The sequence below is a fragment of the Sparus aurata genome, unplaced genomic scaffold (genome assembly GCF_900880675.1).
Source record: "Sparus aurata unplaced genomic scaffold, fSpaAur1.1, whole genome shotgun sequence".
Lineage (NCBI taxonomy): Eukaryota > Metazoa > Chordata > Actinopteri > Spariformes > Sparidae > Sparus > Sparus aurata.
The window spans coordinates 46,782-62,951 of NW_022045105.1; positions in this window are offsets into that span (position 1 = coordinate 46,782).

Below are 16,170 nucleotides of genomic sequence, written 5' to 3' on the forward strand. Positions count from 1 at the left end.
CTATTCCACACGGAGATGCTGGGATCTGCGACCTACAAACCACTGTTAGATGAGCGCTACAGAGCACACAGTGACAGTGTAGGTGACTGTGTCGATGCCTGTCTGAAAAAACGCAACTGTCTATAAATCATCCGAAAGTGCATGTTGTCGGTCTTATATCTTTGTCGTGAATGTCTGTGCTCACAAACAACTCGTGGGTGGAACAGTCTGAGGCATTTGTTCACGCCGAGAGGCTCGAGAGCAGCGTAGAGACGCTGTTAGCTGTGGCGTTGAGTGCGCAGCGTCCAGGTTAACTTGTGACATCTGTTTTCATTGAGTATTTCTTTTATTCCACACTGCGTTCAAATGGTTACTTAAAGCCATCGTTCCGAGCCGTATACATCGTTATTAAGCTGAAGGCAAGTCGATGTGAAAACTGTCATACAGCCTGCAGAGTATGTTGACATTCAGCCTGAACTCAACTTGAGGTCAGTCAGCTGCAGCAAAGCATGAGACGTCCAAATCAACCTGTGATACAAACGCTGATCAGCGCATGTCGGTCCTTCACTTAGGCCTGGGCGATAAACCGGAAATTTACCGATTCCAAAATTTACGACGATAACCGACGTCATTTTGGCCATGTCGGTATATTCAGTGTCATAGGCATAACATCCACTAGGGACAGGGGACATGTTCGGTCCACTTGATTAATCTACCCCGGCGTATACCGATGTGCTTATTTTACATTGATTTGATGGCAAACTCCGCCCGCTGATGCAACACCAGCTATGCCAGGTTAGTAATCAAGTGAACCCACTCTCGCTGTGAGTCGCGGACAGTTTGTGTAATGATGCTGCGTTCAAAGGCTGCAACAGGCCACTGTCTTCGGCCGGGCCGGTCCATTGATCAAACATTTGTGTTTTGTTTTTTTATTCACTCAAAATAATGACTGTATTTCCAGCTAGAAAACTGCATCTCTCTCCTCCCTCCATTGTTGTTTGCATTTGTGTCTCTGCGTGGTCTGACACGTGAGTGTCCTCATGCTGTAAAACATGACTTCTCGCATACGTGACGTCACTCCCCGAGATGCAAGGAGAAAGCAAAAATTTATATTGTTTACTAAGGAAAATGACAAAACTAGTAACACGTTACCGGCATCACTGATTGTTTAGCTTAAGTGCAACATGGAGCATGAAGATGTAAAGAAAAAAATAGAAACAGTAGAATTAACTGAAAGTCGGAGGTGTGGACCTTGTCTTGTCTTGGACCGTGATGATAACATTTGTCGGCTTTGTCGAGTGCATTAAGTGCGGCACTTGTTGCATTATTCATTAAGATTTCTGTAGTTCAAACAACTCGCAATTGTAGTCGAGAACGTCAGTTATAACAGCCCACGTATTAAACTGTTGTCGGGTTTAAATCGGGCTCATAATTACATTCAGTGTGTCGGGCCGGGCTCGGGTCGGGCTTGATTCTAAGCTCTACTTGGGTCCAGCTGTGACTTTAATGAGGTTCACCCAGTGTGAGCAGCAGGAGGATGGTTAGCTCACCTTCCAGAGCTGCACTGAATCACTGGAAACTGATTTAGGGACTGTCATCAAATTACTTAGCATAAATATATTAATACAAAATAATTGCAGTTCTTTCAATATCTTCCATGTCATGGGGCCCAGTGACTCCAGCAGCAGATTGTATTAGTAAACTGGACGAATGAGACACAGCTATGTTTATTGTACTTTAGTGCTTCCTCTATTTTATATGAATATTAATATGCAGAATTTTTTTTCTCAGTAGCTTCCATGTCATGTGACCCACTGACTTCTGAAACAGATTCTGTGTCTATCAAAAATATATAATGATAAAGAAGATAATGGTAAAAAAAGTTCTCTAATGCTCAAGAGGTTAACATATTATTAAGCAGCAATGTTAACTTCTCCACTATTTTGTCTCATGTCTTAGATTCTGATTCTGAAGTCCTCAAAATGTTTATTTATTTACATCCAACCTCTTCCACCACCTGCAGTACAACCACGTAATTCAATTCGAAGAAATAAAAAAAGCGAGAAGCGAGAAGTTTAGAATTTGTTTATAAGGGACTGTATATTTTATACTTTTAAACTTGTTCAGTTGTTGTTCAAGTAATCTGTGCTTTTCAGCTGTTCAATCGTGTGCTTATCAGTTGTTCTTAACTACTAAATAAATAATATAAATCTTAACTACAATGTACTTTTACAGTCCTTTAAATTGGCATTTCTGTAAATACACAGGATTTTTTTTCCTTTTTTTAGGTGCGGGGGTTTTACTTATCGTTCATTTATCGTTATCGAGGTGAGTTGCTCAATATATCGTGATATTGATCTGAGGCCATATCGCCCAGCCCTACATTCACTCAACTAAATGAATAGAAATTTTTTTTAAATCCGACGGCCGATAAGAGATCAATTTAAAACTGGGTTATTTTGGCTCTGATGCAGCCAAGCCTCTCTGTCTGCTGCCCCGACTCTGTCTCCAGCATTGTCCCACCCACAGCACCATCTGATTGGTTACAGGCAGAGCGGGTAACAGCCAATCAGTAGTGAAAGCTGTGCATGCACAGTGCTCACACACAGCTGAGAGGAGAAAAAGTTTAGCCACCACGTAAAACTGGATTCACAGCCCGGCTCTGTTCATGGGGGCTTGGTTCTGAAGGTAAGTTAAGGCAGCAGACTCTCCCGAAATTGTAATAAACATCCCAGTCCTCTACAACTCACAACTACTAGTAACATTACTGTGAGCCCGTTAACGTTACATAAACATAAGCGGCAGCTCTGCTGCTCGCTGTCCCTCCAGACGAGCCTGTTAAATCACTCGCCAATATCAATATGGAAATAGTCCGTGACAGTAGAAGTCTGTGTGAATGAGTGAGAGAGTAAAAACCTAATAAACTCAATTCAGTCCAGTTTTATTGCAGGGAAGCACGTTGAGGTGAAGGCTGATTAGCTTTTAATTAGCGTAACGTTAGCCCACCGGTCCGCTTTCTCCTTCTCTGGCTGTAGACGCTCAGCTGGCTGTAGAAACTCTACAACTCACGACTACTAACGTTACTGTGAGGCCCAATACGTTAGTGGCAGCTGTCTGTTCATGATGTACACTGATTATTAAAGTGAAGATGCTGCAGGCTATTAAGTGTTTTTAACGGTTTAATCACTTGAAACAAGGTTACTGATGATATTGATAGGGAAGTAGTCAGTGATAAAAGTAAGAAGTGTGTGTGAGAGAGAGTGTGTGTGTGTGAGAGAGAGTAGAGCACGTTGAGGGGATGTGTGTGTGTGTGTGTGTGTATGTGTGTGTGTGTGTGTGTGTAAGCCACACGAGAAGCTGCAGAAAAGTAAAACAGCAAAGCATCGTCTGTCTGAGAGAAAACTGTAGGGCAATAATGGCTGTTTAACTACCAAGTTATTTTACTTGATCTCTTTCTGTGTTGATTGAGATATCCTAAGCAGCAGAAAATGACATATTGTCATGTAGTGTGTCCTGAAGCTGTCTTTGGCAGTTTCTTGTAGAGAGGAGCAGGATATTGCTGTTCCACACTTAAGACATAATGCAACTGCATCATAAAGCCTACATGAACTGCATGGTGTTCAGGGATGAATAGTCTCTTTTGCTGTTGTACTAGCTATAGTTACTGTTTTTCAAACACTTATTGCAGATGGATAGACTTAAGTCTATGTGTAAAAACACTCAAAGTTAAGTGTTGGAGTTTGTATTATTCAACATTTTGATGCCAATATTTTCCCTTTTACTGCAAATGAATATCGGCTCCAAATATCGGTTATCGGCCTCCTTGACTACTAATAATCGGTATCGGCCCTGAAAAAACCATATCAGTTTATCTCTAGACCAAACAAAAGTAACGTAGTAACTGTAACTGCCTTTGGCAGCTTATATGAGGAAAAAAATACTGCAGTTATACTTGGAGAAGCATCTGTCCTCCCGTCTGTCGTCTCTTTCGTCCTTCCGACTCTAAATCACATTTCTGTCTGAAAAGCAGCGTCTGTCACCGACAAAAAACTTTAAACTTTGAATCAGTTTCACTCTCAGCTATTCTGGAGTCGTGTTAAGCTTCTGCTGGTGGAAATCCAATGTTTCCTGATTTTGCTGCTTCAAAATAAAAGCTTTGAAATAACTGCATAATGCAGGACTCTTATTGTGAAGGATTTATAGGAATTATTAAATGCAGGAAGATCGCGCGACAACTTTGCATGAATGGACTTTTAATTTCTCTTCTGTGGCAGCAAACAACACATGGTTTCAGTTACTAACTGAGTCTATCCACACACTTTATGTCCGACTACAGTAATAACAGCAGCACTTTACTGTGACTGCAGCAACGTGCTCGTAGCTCTGTCACATACCAGAGAGACTCACTCCCTACCAACACAACACAGAGTAGTGTTTGTTGTCACAAGTTATAGAGCTGCAACTAACAACTATTTTCATAACCCATTAATCACATAAAAACACAAAAGCAGAGTTTTAGTTTTTTACATTTCCAGCATTTTATTAAAAGAATAAAACATTGCTCTTACATTTTCCTCTTTAGTCTTGTTCAGTTTACTTTCAAACAACTTTCCAGATTGTAAAAGCAACACAAATGTATTAGAGGTGATGAAATGTCTCCATTATAAGATGCATCATGATGCAGAGACAGAGCATCATCAAATGTGAAAGACGCTGCAGATGGATACATGTTTTGTTTGATGATTGAAAAGATTCAACTTTTATTTTGTGGACTGACAGCTGTGTGCAGTGATATAGATCATTGGGGACGACGAACACTGAGATGCATCGAGAATCGTTGACAGCTGAATCGTAATGGAATCGTGAGGCTGGTGAAGATTCACACCTCTAAAATGTTTGTTACACTCATGGTGCCAAATGTTTTTATCATCTTTGTCCAAACTCAACACCATTTAATCAAAGAACAAATTACGTGAATTAACCCACAACCATCTTACATATCATCTTATTCACAGACACATTCACGAACCATAATTACACCAACACCCACAGAATACCCAAGAGTCATTGCGCCACAGTCCACAAGGTGCATTACAATATGCCAGGAGAAGCTGTGATGAAGATTCCCAATTTGAAACGGCATTATGAGATGAAGCTTTGAGGAGACATTTCCTCAAAATTCAGAGATAAGCACAACACAAATAAGTGCACTGAAATCGTCATATCAAGCTGCAAGCAGGATTCTTGTCACATCTATGTCACAATGAAATAAAATAATGCATGACTGAAGTGATGGACACAATGTTTGAAGGCAAACCAAAAGAGGAAATATTCAACTATGTATTTTAATTTATGTTAAAATAGAAATTACATTTCATTTCTGTTCGTATTTTGTTTTGAATATTACAGTATTTTTGCATGTGGCCTGACCGACCTCAATAGATGGACCTTTGAGTCATTGAAAAAAATCTTTGTGGCCCTTCAAGATTCGTATTTGAGTACCCCTGCTTTAAGCTTCTTGGGGTCCAGAGGCTGCGTCTCTCTGCAGATGGACCGACCTTGTTGACCCCTCCCGTCAGGTTGGACTTCAGTAGGACATCAGTGCTGAACAGGCCCAGCAGAAGGGTGCGGGCCTTTCCTTTCACTGTGGGTTGAGCTTTTGCAGTCTCCCAACAATGAGCAGACACTCCGGTGGAGTGGGGGCGGCTGTGGCTCAGTGGGTAGAGCGGGTCGTCTAGTGATTAGAAGGTCATCAGTTTGAATCCCAGCTCCCCCTAGTTGCATGTCGAAGTGTCCTTGAGCAAGATACTGAACCCCAAATTGCTCCTGATGAGCAGTTGGCGCCTTGCATGGCAGCCTCCGTCATCAGTGTATGAATGTGTGTGTGAATGGGTGAATGTGGCATGTGTTGTACAGCGCTTTGAGCTGTCGTTAGACTGGAAAAGCGCTATAAAAATGCAGACCATTTACCATTTATCATTCACTAGTTGCACCTAATTAATTGTAAGAAGGAAAGAAACACAGGAATAAAAACAAAGAAAATCACCAGTGACAGAATGTTTTATGTTTTTAATTGATCATTACAAAAATGTACTTTGTTGGTTTGGGAGATGTGGGTTAAGGAGGTGGTGATTGTAGAGCAACACTGGCCTCATATTCACTTTCACCTTCATAGCCTGAGCTCTCTGTGACCTTATCTGAAATGAGGGTCTTCACAGCTGCAAAGAGTGATGGAATTTCTGGAAAATATGGCCCACTGAATTTACCACAACAGGACTCCAAACAAGTTGTAAACACATAACATGTAAACAAAAATAAGCAAAATACACCTGCGCTCATTTTTGGTGTCTCAAAGTGTCACAAAATGTGTGAGTGGTTCTGAAGTAGCTAGCTAGCTAACGGCCATTAGTCACTTGAGTCCTGCTTCATTAGCTAACGCTAACGTTAGCTAGCTAGCTACAAGTTCAGATGGAGAAGGACTCATGTTAGCTACCCAGCTAACGCTAGCTAACGGTCGCTATCGATAGCTAGCGCGCTAACGGCCGCTAACGTAGCTAACGTTAGCGGCCGTTAGCTAGCTGGCTAAAGGCCGCCAGCGTTACCTAACAGCCGTTAGTTACGCGAGTCCTGCTTAATTTGAACTTTTAGCTAGCTAGCTAACGTTAGCTAACATGTCTGGAGACATGTGAACCACAGACAGACAGAAAGAAAGACAGATTCCTGGCTTCATAGTCAGATGTTCCTCTGGTCACATCTGGACACATCATGTTCACCACAGCAGATTTCAGACTGAGAGACATTTTCTGTCATTGTTTCTGCTTTTAATGGCATCAGACATGACATGAAGTTCTCCTCACAGTAACTATTACTGCTGTAATATACATCAGATATCAATCCAGCACCAAACTATAGTAACATGAACATGTCAACACATGAAACCATGAAACTGTTTCTATCACAAACAGCTTCAGTGACACTTGTGAGGTTCTGGAGGGAAACAGTCTGGGAGTCTCTGTCACTTGGTTTTGTGGCAGAGGTCGGGAACCAACGTCCAATGTTTTCTGATTGATTTATTACGTATAAATTGTATTTGTTTCTTTGCACAGTAAAACAAAGCAGCAGAAACACAGCAAGAACAAAAAGCAGACTGTACAGCTGAGATTCAGAAAAGCCCTCCAAGCTTCAAACAGGAATCGGACCTCAAAAGTTCTGACGTCCAAATCCAAAAGTCCTATAATATAGAAACATAAGCACAAGTTGACATTGGATCAAACAGCAAGCGTAAGGTCGCCCACAGGAAACAGCAACAACATCCAATAAAATAAAGATGAAGTGATAAATCCAACAGGAGGTTTGTGTGTGTTCTCAGATGTTGTCGTCCTCTTTCACACACACCAACATCCTGTGGCTCACTCTCAGTGTGTGAGGAGAGTGGCAGAGGTGAAGAGGTTCAGGGAGAACAGGGAGAAGCAGCCTGATGGACAGATTGTGTTTCTGTGTATGAGAGTCATGTCATGTCCATGTTTGCATGCTGAAAGAGGATGTGCTGCTCTGACCCCCCTCCTCCTTTCAGGGTGGAGCCTGCTGGAGTCCGATGGTTGACACCAGGTCTGAGGAAGTGTGAGTGTCTTTTTACTTTCATTCATGAAAACACTGTGACATCACTCATTCACATCTGTGATGTCATCATCACACTGATGACACATTAACAACTGCAGCTGTGTTGTGTCTTTTTCTCTCCATCAGATTCCTGTGAGCTCACAGTCGACACAAACACAGTCCACAGAAACATCAAACTGTCTGACAACAACAGGAAGATGACACTTGTGAAGGAGGATCAGTCATATCCTGATCATCCAGAGAGGTTTGAGTCCTGGTGTCCTCAGCTGCTGTGTAGAACTGGTCTGACTGGTCGCTGTTACTGGGAGGTCGAGTGGAGAGGAAGAGTTTCTATATCAGTGAGTTACAGCAGAATCAGAAGGAGAGGAGACAGTAATGACTGTGTGTTTGGATTCAATGATCAGTCCTGGCGTCTGTGGTGCCTTGATGATGGTCGTTACTCTGTCTGTCACAATAACAGAAGAACAGACATCTCCTCCTCCTCCTCCTCCTCCTCCTCCTCCTCCTCCTCCTCCTCCTCCTCCTCTGGTAGAGTAGCAGTGTATGTGGACTGTCCTGCTGGCACTCTGTCCTTCTACAGAGTCTCCTCTGACTCACTGATCCACCTCCACACCTTCAACACCACATTCACTGAACCTCTTTATCCTGGATTTGGAGTCTGGTGGTCCAGTTCTGGTTCCTCAGTGTGTCTGTGTGGTGTTTAGTGTGCAGAGTCTCCTCCTGTCACAGAAACATTGTCAGTGCTGAACAGTTGAGTCTGTACAGGATCACAGTCACATCAATCTTTCAGCTTCTTGTCATAAATTCATCAGTCAACTTTGTACAAAATGATTCAAACTGGTTGAAAAGATTCTTCATTTACATTTTAAACTTCTTCCATTAAATTGTGGATTAAATTGCGTTGACTTGTACTTTCTGTCATGTGTTGTTTTGAATTCCGGCTCTTGTTCCAATAAAATCCAGAACTATTAGTGAAATGTAAGAAACAGAAAACATTGACTCGTCTGCAGCTTTAATTGTAAAGAATCATTGTGAACAAAGTTGTGAATGGACAGTAAAATCTGATCAAATGTACTCGACACTCCACCTGAAACACTCTGACTTGTTTCATGTGTTTCTAATGATGAAACTAAAAGTTTGATGGTGTTGGTTAACACATGTAATTATGTCCGTAGTGACGTGATAAACTGCACAACATCTGTTCATTTCTGTGTGATTATTATATGAGAAGAAAACACATTCGAATAACAATCATTGTGTTTCTCTCAGTGTTTTGTGGCTGTTGAAGTCCGGCTGTATTTTCAGGACGTTTGTTGGATTTGAATCTGGTCCGTGAAACTAAACAGCTGTGAGAAAAGTCTTTCTCTGTCTGAGCCGGTTGGCTGAAGATGTTTGGAAGTCTGAGAGCCGGATGAAATACTGAAACACTTTCAGAGATCACAAACTAAACTGTCCTGATGACGTTTTTAAACAACTGCTGAAGAGATTTGAGCTCATGTTTGATGCTTCTGAACGTTGATGTTCAGAGCAAAGAGTCCAAAACTTGTACAAATTGTTCCTTTTTGTTTAAATCTGACTTTGTTTGTGAAACGATCAGCTGACGAGTTTATAATCAGACTGAAAGATGTCGCACAGCATCACTGAAATGTTTCTCCTCTGCTAAAGTAGCTCAATATAAGAACATCAAATATTTACAATATTAATGATGTAATAAGACGTTTTTTTTTCCAACAGAACACTGTTTGAAGCCAGAGAGGTGGCAGGGTCCGCCACATATAAACACAGTGAAACAGTATAAAGTTTGTTTATTTAGTTTGTTGATCAGCTGATGAAGATCTTTGTCTGCTCGTTGTTGTTTCTTCAACTAATCTACAGACTGCTCCTTTAAACTTTCTTTCCTGGCATCAGAAATCGAGTGAAGAACAAAAACTTTGACTTGATTTTAGAAAATATCTGAAACAAGTATTATTCTGTGTGATTGCAGCACAGCGAGCACAACTTAAACTCCTCTTTTTATTTTATTATTCTGACTTGTTTCAGGATAAAAGAGTTTTTTAAAAACAGATTTTAAATATTCTTAAAGCTTAAACATGTTTTCTTTTAGAGAAGGAACAAATAAATAATAAAAGCAAAACAGAATGAGTGTAAAAGTTTGCTGAGACATGAATTGATGATGAAATGAAAGCAGGTGGCAGCACAGAATCAGTGGGACTCAGAGATCTTCTGTCCTGACGACTCTCATCAATCTGTATGTGACTCATTTGTTTAACACTCACATTCAATCATTCATTTTCTCTTCATTTCTTTTGTTCAACGCTTTAAGTTCTCACCAAATATGTTCAATGCTTCAACATGTGTGTGAATCAATAAGTCATGTAGTGATTATGGGTCGTTCCAACCAGCCAACTCACCCACAATCCAGAACTTTTCCCGCTTCTCCAGAACACTTCATGTAGAAACTTAAATGAACTGAATGTGATCGTGCAGCTGAACTCCAAATACTTTTTAACTTGTGGATATTTGAACTTTGACTCTCTAAACTCAATTTCAGGATTTTGGGGAAATTTGAGACAAAACAACTATTTGGATTTTACAAGTTGTCATGAATTTAACAAAAGTTTCAACACAAATGTCTTTAAAAAGAATGTGTGACATGAGCTGGCAGGTCCTGGGTCAGTCGGTGTGGAGCGACCCGTATCTACAGAACATCTAAATATCTTATTTCACTCTGTCGTTTACAGATGTTCTGAAAATAACACGTGTCATACTTTCCATACGACTTCAGTTTTTATATTTAAACACTTTAACCTGAAAAACATTCAGGATGTAAAATCAAACGTCTCTGAAGCTTTATTTAACAAGATGTGTGTCACTCACATGTTGATGTTTCTGGTTGTTTTATGTGTTTTTATAATGATGAGAAGAAAAAACAAACCTGTGATCGTGTTCATAAACTCATCTGATCGTTTCCATGGTGACATGATAAACAGATGGATGTAAAAACAGGTTGTTTATCAGGATGTTTTATTACAGAAACAGAATATTAACACCTCATTAGAATACAAAACAACCAAACAAGTCTGTATTATTATATATATTCATTAAACTGTCTCATTGTGCTGATGTGGTGTTTTTCTGCTGTTAACTTCATGTTATTTATTGTTTTCAGTGTTTCTACCGTTCTGACAACAGATGTGACACGTTTAACCAGAGTTTGATCACTTTTACTTTGAAAATATCCAGGATGGAAGAATGAAAGAGGTGGAAACTTTTTAGAAACAGGTGAGCATCATCAAAGATTGTATAGTCTGAGGGTCTTAGCAGGAAGTAGACGGAGCCGGAATGATCTCCTCTGTCAGTAGAAACACCTGGTTTCACCTTTTAGAAACAGGTGAGCATCATCAAAGATTGTATAGTCTGAGGGTCTCAGCAGGAAGTAGACGGAGCCGGAATGATCTCCTCTGTCAGTAGAAACACCTGGTTTCACCTTTTAGAAACAGGTGAGCATCATCAAAGATTGTATAGTCTGAGGGTCTCAGCAGGAAGTAGACGGAGCCGGAATGATCTCCTCTGTCAGTAGAAACACCTGGTTTCACCTTTTAGAAACAGGTGAGCATCATCAAAGATTGTATAGTCTGAGGGTCTCAGCAGGAAGTAGACGGAGCCGGAATGATCTCCTCTGTCAGTAGAAACACCTGGTTTCACCTTTTAGAAACAGGTGAGCATCATCAAAGATCGTCTAGACTCTAGATGATCTTGGATGATGCTCACCTGTTTCTAAAATGTTTCCACCTTTTCCCAGAGATGATAAAGAGCTCTGTGAGGAGCTGTTGTCTGTAACACCACTGAGACACATCGAGAGGAGAGGACATATATGCAGCAATAAAGGAGATGTTGAGACAGAGAGGTGTCGATCTGAACCAGGTGGTCTCATCACCACAGATGGAGCCCCTGCCATGGTGGGAAGAGAGAAGACGACCCTGATCTCAGAGCTCACCACCGTCTCATCCATCACACTGTTCTGTGCGCTGAAGTCATGAACAAGAGCAGCTCAAGAGTCAGACAGCAACACAGATTTCACTGTTTCTGCAAGATGAGCACAACATGGAGACGGTTGCTGTGTCGGCTGACATCACATCACACCTTCATGAGCTCAAGTTAAAGCTGCAGGACCGGAAACATTCAGTGGTTCATTGGATGAAAGCTGTCAGATGTTTCCACAGGAAGCTGCACATTTTCACAGCAGATGTTGAAGGAGAGTAAACACACTTCCCAAAGTGTGTGTTGAAATAAAGGCCTTAAATTAATTCACCTGGGACGACTTTTATTTCTGGTAAAATATCTGGTTGATGACTGTACAAGTGTTGAACATTGAATGTGGGGAAGACTGTAAGACACAAGCTGGACTTTGTGAGGTTCAGACCTTTTACTGGGAGGAAATTTTTGTAACTTTAAAAGCTTTGATTGATTGATTGAATCAATGAATTGAGGCATTGGAACTAGATTTGTTCAAAGAGAATCAAACTCCCCCACAGAAATGGTACATTCTGGGGGCGGGGCCACTGCAGTGCACCTGATCAGCCACCTGTAGCCTATAAAGCTGAGCTGCTGCCACACAGACGGTCTTTTGTTCCTCAGTGTGGCATTCGTAGTGATGTGTCTTCTGTGTCGAGTAGTCCAGGAAGATATTTGTGAAGCGCGTATCGAGGCTTGTTCGAAGCCTCATGAGCCGGCCGTACCACGTGACTGATTCAGGAACTGTTTCGTGGTTTTGGCGTTCACTTCGAAATTTAAGGGGCAACAAAATGCAATGGAGGTCCCCCGTTACCTCACATGTTGTGTAGTTTCTGTTTTTTCTTTGCGATCTATTCGAGTGTCATTTGACTTTACAATGGAACCTGCAAGAAAGACAAGATTTTCCCTGTCTGGGAACAATTTGAGCTGATCTCCCATAATAATGTATACACAGTAATGACTAAATGTGACAACACAGCATATCCCTTGTTCTCATTTCTTTCTTCTCATGTCTGGTATTTTAAAAGGTGAAGTGTCTGTGATCCAAAGAACTTGGATACAACAACACCTCCTCTATGCTGAGGCATTATAGGGTCTTACATGGGAACAAGGAGACCAACCAAGGTGGACCAAGCTCAGGTAAGACATTTTAGGATGCAATGATGAGACAGCATACAAACATACAACTACAACATTAATCTATATTTTAATTGTGACTAATTAATGACATCTGTAATTGAATACTGCATTTTTTTGTCATCAGGAGGGAAGACTGATGTGGATGAGGCATGGTCACCATGGTTACTGAGGATTCCCAGCCCTTCACTAATGTGGAGGACAAATGGTTCAGAAATCTTTGAACTGCTTGCCTCAGAAACTTCACATTTTTAAGTTTCCATCAATATGAAAGTAATCTGGTGACAGTAGCGTGTATATCCACAGGCACACGGCAAACAGGAAGTTCTGATAACTAATTCAGCAAAGTTTAATTGAGCTCCTGAGATGTTCTGTGGACTACGACACTTCACCTGACTCTCCATCAGCACAGAGCTGAAAAGACGAGGACTGAATTCCTATTTGGTTGAATTTACCCTTTAATATCTGACAGCAGCTCTGGGTAGATACAGATGAGGATCATTTTAAACTCAGAAAAATAAGAACATGAACAAAAAGGAGAAAAATTAAAGCTTTCAACCCCCCTGATGATAATTCATGGAGCACTTTCCGAATCAAATCACACATAAAAAGAAAATATAAACGAGTAAAGTGACAGAAAACAGTGAAACAGGTCAAAGACATTTATTAAAGTGTGTTTTTGTGGGGGGCGCTAGTGAGCAGCGCATGGAGTAGACGTGCTTTCAGGGGCTCTTCCCTGCCAATATGTAAAATTATTATTCTGACAGTCTCGTACATAATTCTATCAGCCTCGGGAACAACTGTACACAGTAGTGGCCTAACCAGTTAAGTTTATGCAACGACATGCCGAGGAAGTCGTCAAAAAACGTCGAGTGGCCTCCACCATCCTCTGCTTCGTCTAGCGCTAATGCTAACAATGCTAGCGCTAATGCTAACAATGCTAGCGCTAGCCAGCCAGTTCATGACTCCAGCGACACGGAGCTGTTGCCGTCAATATGGGAGAAAGTTTCCGACAAGATCCTGGGACACATGAACGGCAGGTTTGATAAACTAGAGCAAACACTTCAAGTAGTGCAGAGCTCTCAAAGGGAACTATTGGAGAAGGTTGAAACAGTGGAAGAACGAGTGCTGGACCATGAGAGCCGCATAACCTGCTTGGAGAAGGCAGTCTCTGGCCTGAAGGATGAAAACAACGCGCTCAGGCTAAAGGTGGAGGACCTCGAAGGCCGGTCGCGTCGCAACAATATCAAGATTATCGGCATTCCTGAACAGGAAGAGGGCGGTAAACCAACCGAATTCATCGAGGCATTAATCCCGAAGCTTTTTGGCAAAGACAGTTTTCAGTCACCGGTGGTTATCGACCGGGCGCACCGGACCCTGCGGCCGCCGCCCACAGCTGGAGCTAAGCCTCGCGCCATCATCGCCAGGGTCCACTTCTATCGGGAGAAGGAGCTCATACTTCGCCTCCGGAGGGAACGACAACTAGAGTACAAAGGCAACAAGGTGCTAATGTTCCCGGATTACACGCCTGAGGTGATGCGGCAGCGGCGTGAGTACACCGAGGCCCAGCGGATGCTACGGGAGCTAAAGGTGGAGCACAGCCTACTTTTCCCAGCGAGGCTCCGGATAAAGCACAAGGAGCGGTTCAAGGTCTTCAGAACACCGAGTGAGGCAATGACTTTTATCAACACTGACTTAAAGAACTCATCTTAAGACTAGTGCTACACTTCTCATTCAAATAACTGTGTTCAACACACTGAGAGACTGTCATTCTGATTCTTCGGACTCGGGTCAATTATGTTTGGCAGCGGAACTGGGCTAAGTTAGCTATCACAGCTTTAACAGCGAGTTAGGTTTGAAGGCAGGTTTCAGGCCGTGCGTGTAGCGGCCCCGAGCATGAAGGGATGTCTGTGCTTCGTTTGGGGAAGTGCTTGCGGGCGGGTAGGGGACATGTTCAGGTTCATGGGTTTGTTTGAGGGTGTTACCTCAGGTTACAATGGATGTACTTTGTGTGTCTTGTTTTATTATATTTTGTGCACGTTTGAGAGGATACCAGATTGCTTTTATTATAGGGATAATGTCAGTATCAGATAACGTAACACGTAGCAGCATAAATGATAAATTTACATTGGTCTCATGGAATGTAAAGGGATTGGGTCATGTGATTAAAAGGGGTCGCGTCTTCTCGCATCTCAAGTCATTAAAACCAGACGTAGTTTTTCTTCAGGAAACGCACATCGGTGTAAATGAGCAGCGCAGGTTGAGAGCAAATTGGATCTCACAAGTTTATCAAGCACCTTTTACCCGCAAGTCTAGGGGGGTTGCTATTCTTTTCCGAAAAGATATACCATTTAGTCTTGACTGTATGACAGCAGACCCATATGGCAGGTATTTGATGATATCTGGACACATAAACTCCCTTCCAATAACGTTGCTTAACATCTACGGTCCAAATATCGATAATCCTGATTTCTTCCGTAAAGCATTTGATTTGATACCGGACTCCAACCCGAATGTTATTATTGGAGGAGACTTTAATTGTTATCAGGACCCGGTCCTGGATAGGTTTTCTACAAAGCCACCTCCCACTATAGCTTCAGTGGGAATTCTGAATGATTTAATTAAAACAAGGAATATGGTTGAAATATGGCGCCTGCAGCATCCTACAGATAAGGAGTTTTCTTTTTATTCTCATGTCCATAAGTCCTACACTAGGATTGACTACTTTCTGATAGCTTCTGAATTACTGCCTAGTGTTACTAATTCTACGTATCATAATATTTTAATATCTGATCACAGTCCAGTTTCTCTTAACTTCAGAAATATCCTATGACCAAAATACAGCTGGCGCTTCAACCCTCTTCTTCTTGAAGACCAGTCTTTCATTGAGCATATGAATGCACGTATAAACGAATTTCTTGTTACAAATGATAATGGGGAGGTTTCGGATTCTGTTTTGTGGGAGGCCTTCGAAGTAGTTACAAGGGGCCACATTATTTCATTTGAATCCACCAAGAAAAGAGAATTTAACAATCGTCTTAAGGACATTGAGAAAATGCTTCCTGTACTGGAAGAGGCTTATAAATCTTCCCTCTCATCCGCTGATTACAATAAGATCTTGAAATTGAAATATGAATATAACACCATTCTTAATAAACGTGTTGGTAGTCTTTTATTAAAACATAAACAGAAATATTTTGAACTTGGAGATAAACCAGAGAAGCTGCTAGCTAGCCAACTTAAAGGCGAAAGGGCTAAACAGGCCATTCATAGGATAAAATCCAAACCAGGCAGACTCCTAACCAATCCGAGAGAGATAAATGCGTGCTTCAGGGACTTCTATAAGGAACTGTATTCTAGTGAAGTAAAGGCCACTGAAGCAGATTTCTGTAACTTTTTAGCTAATTTAAATGTTCCCCA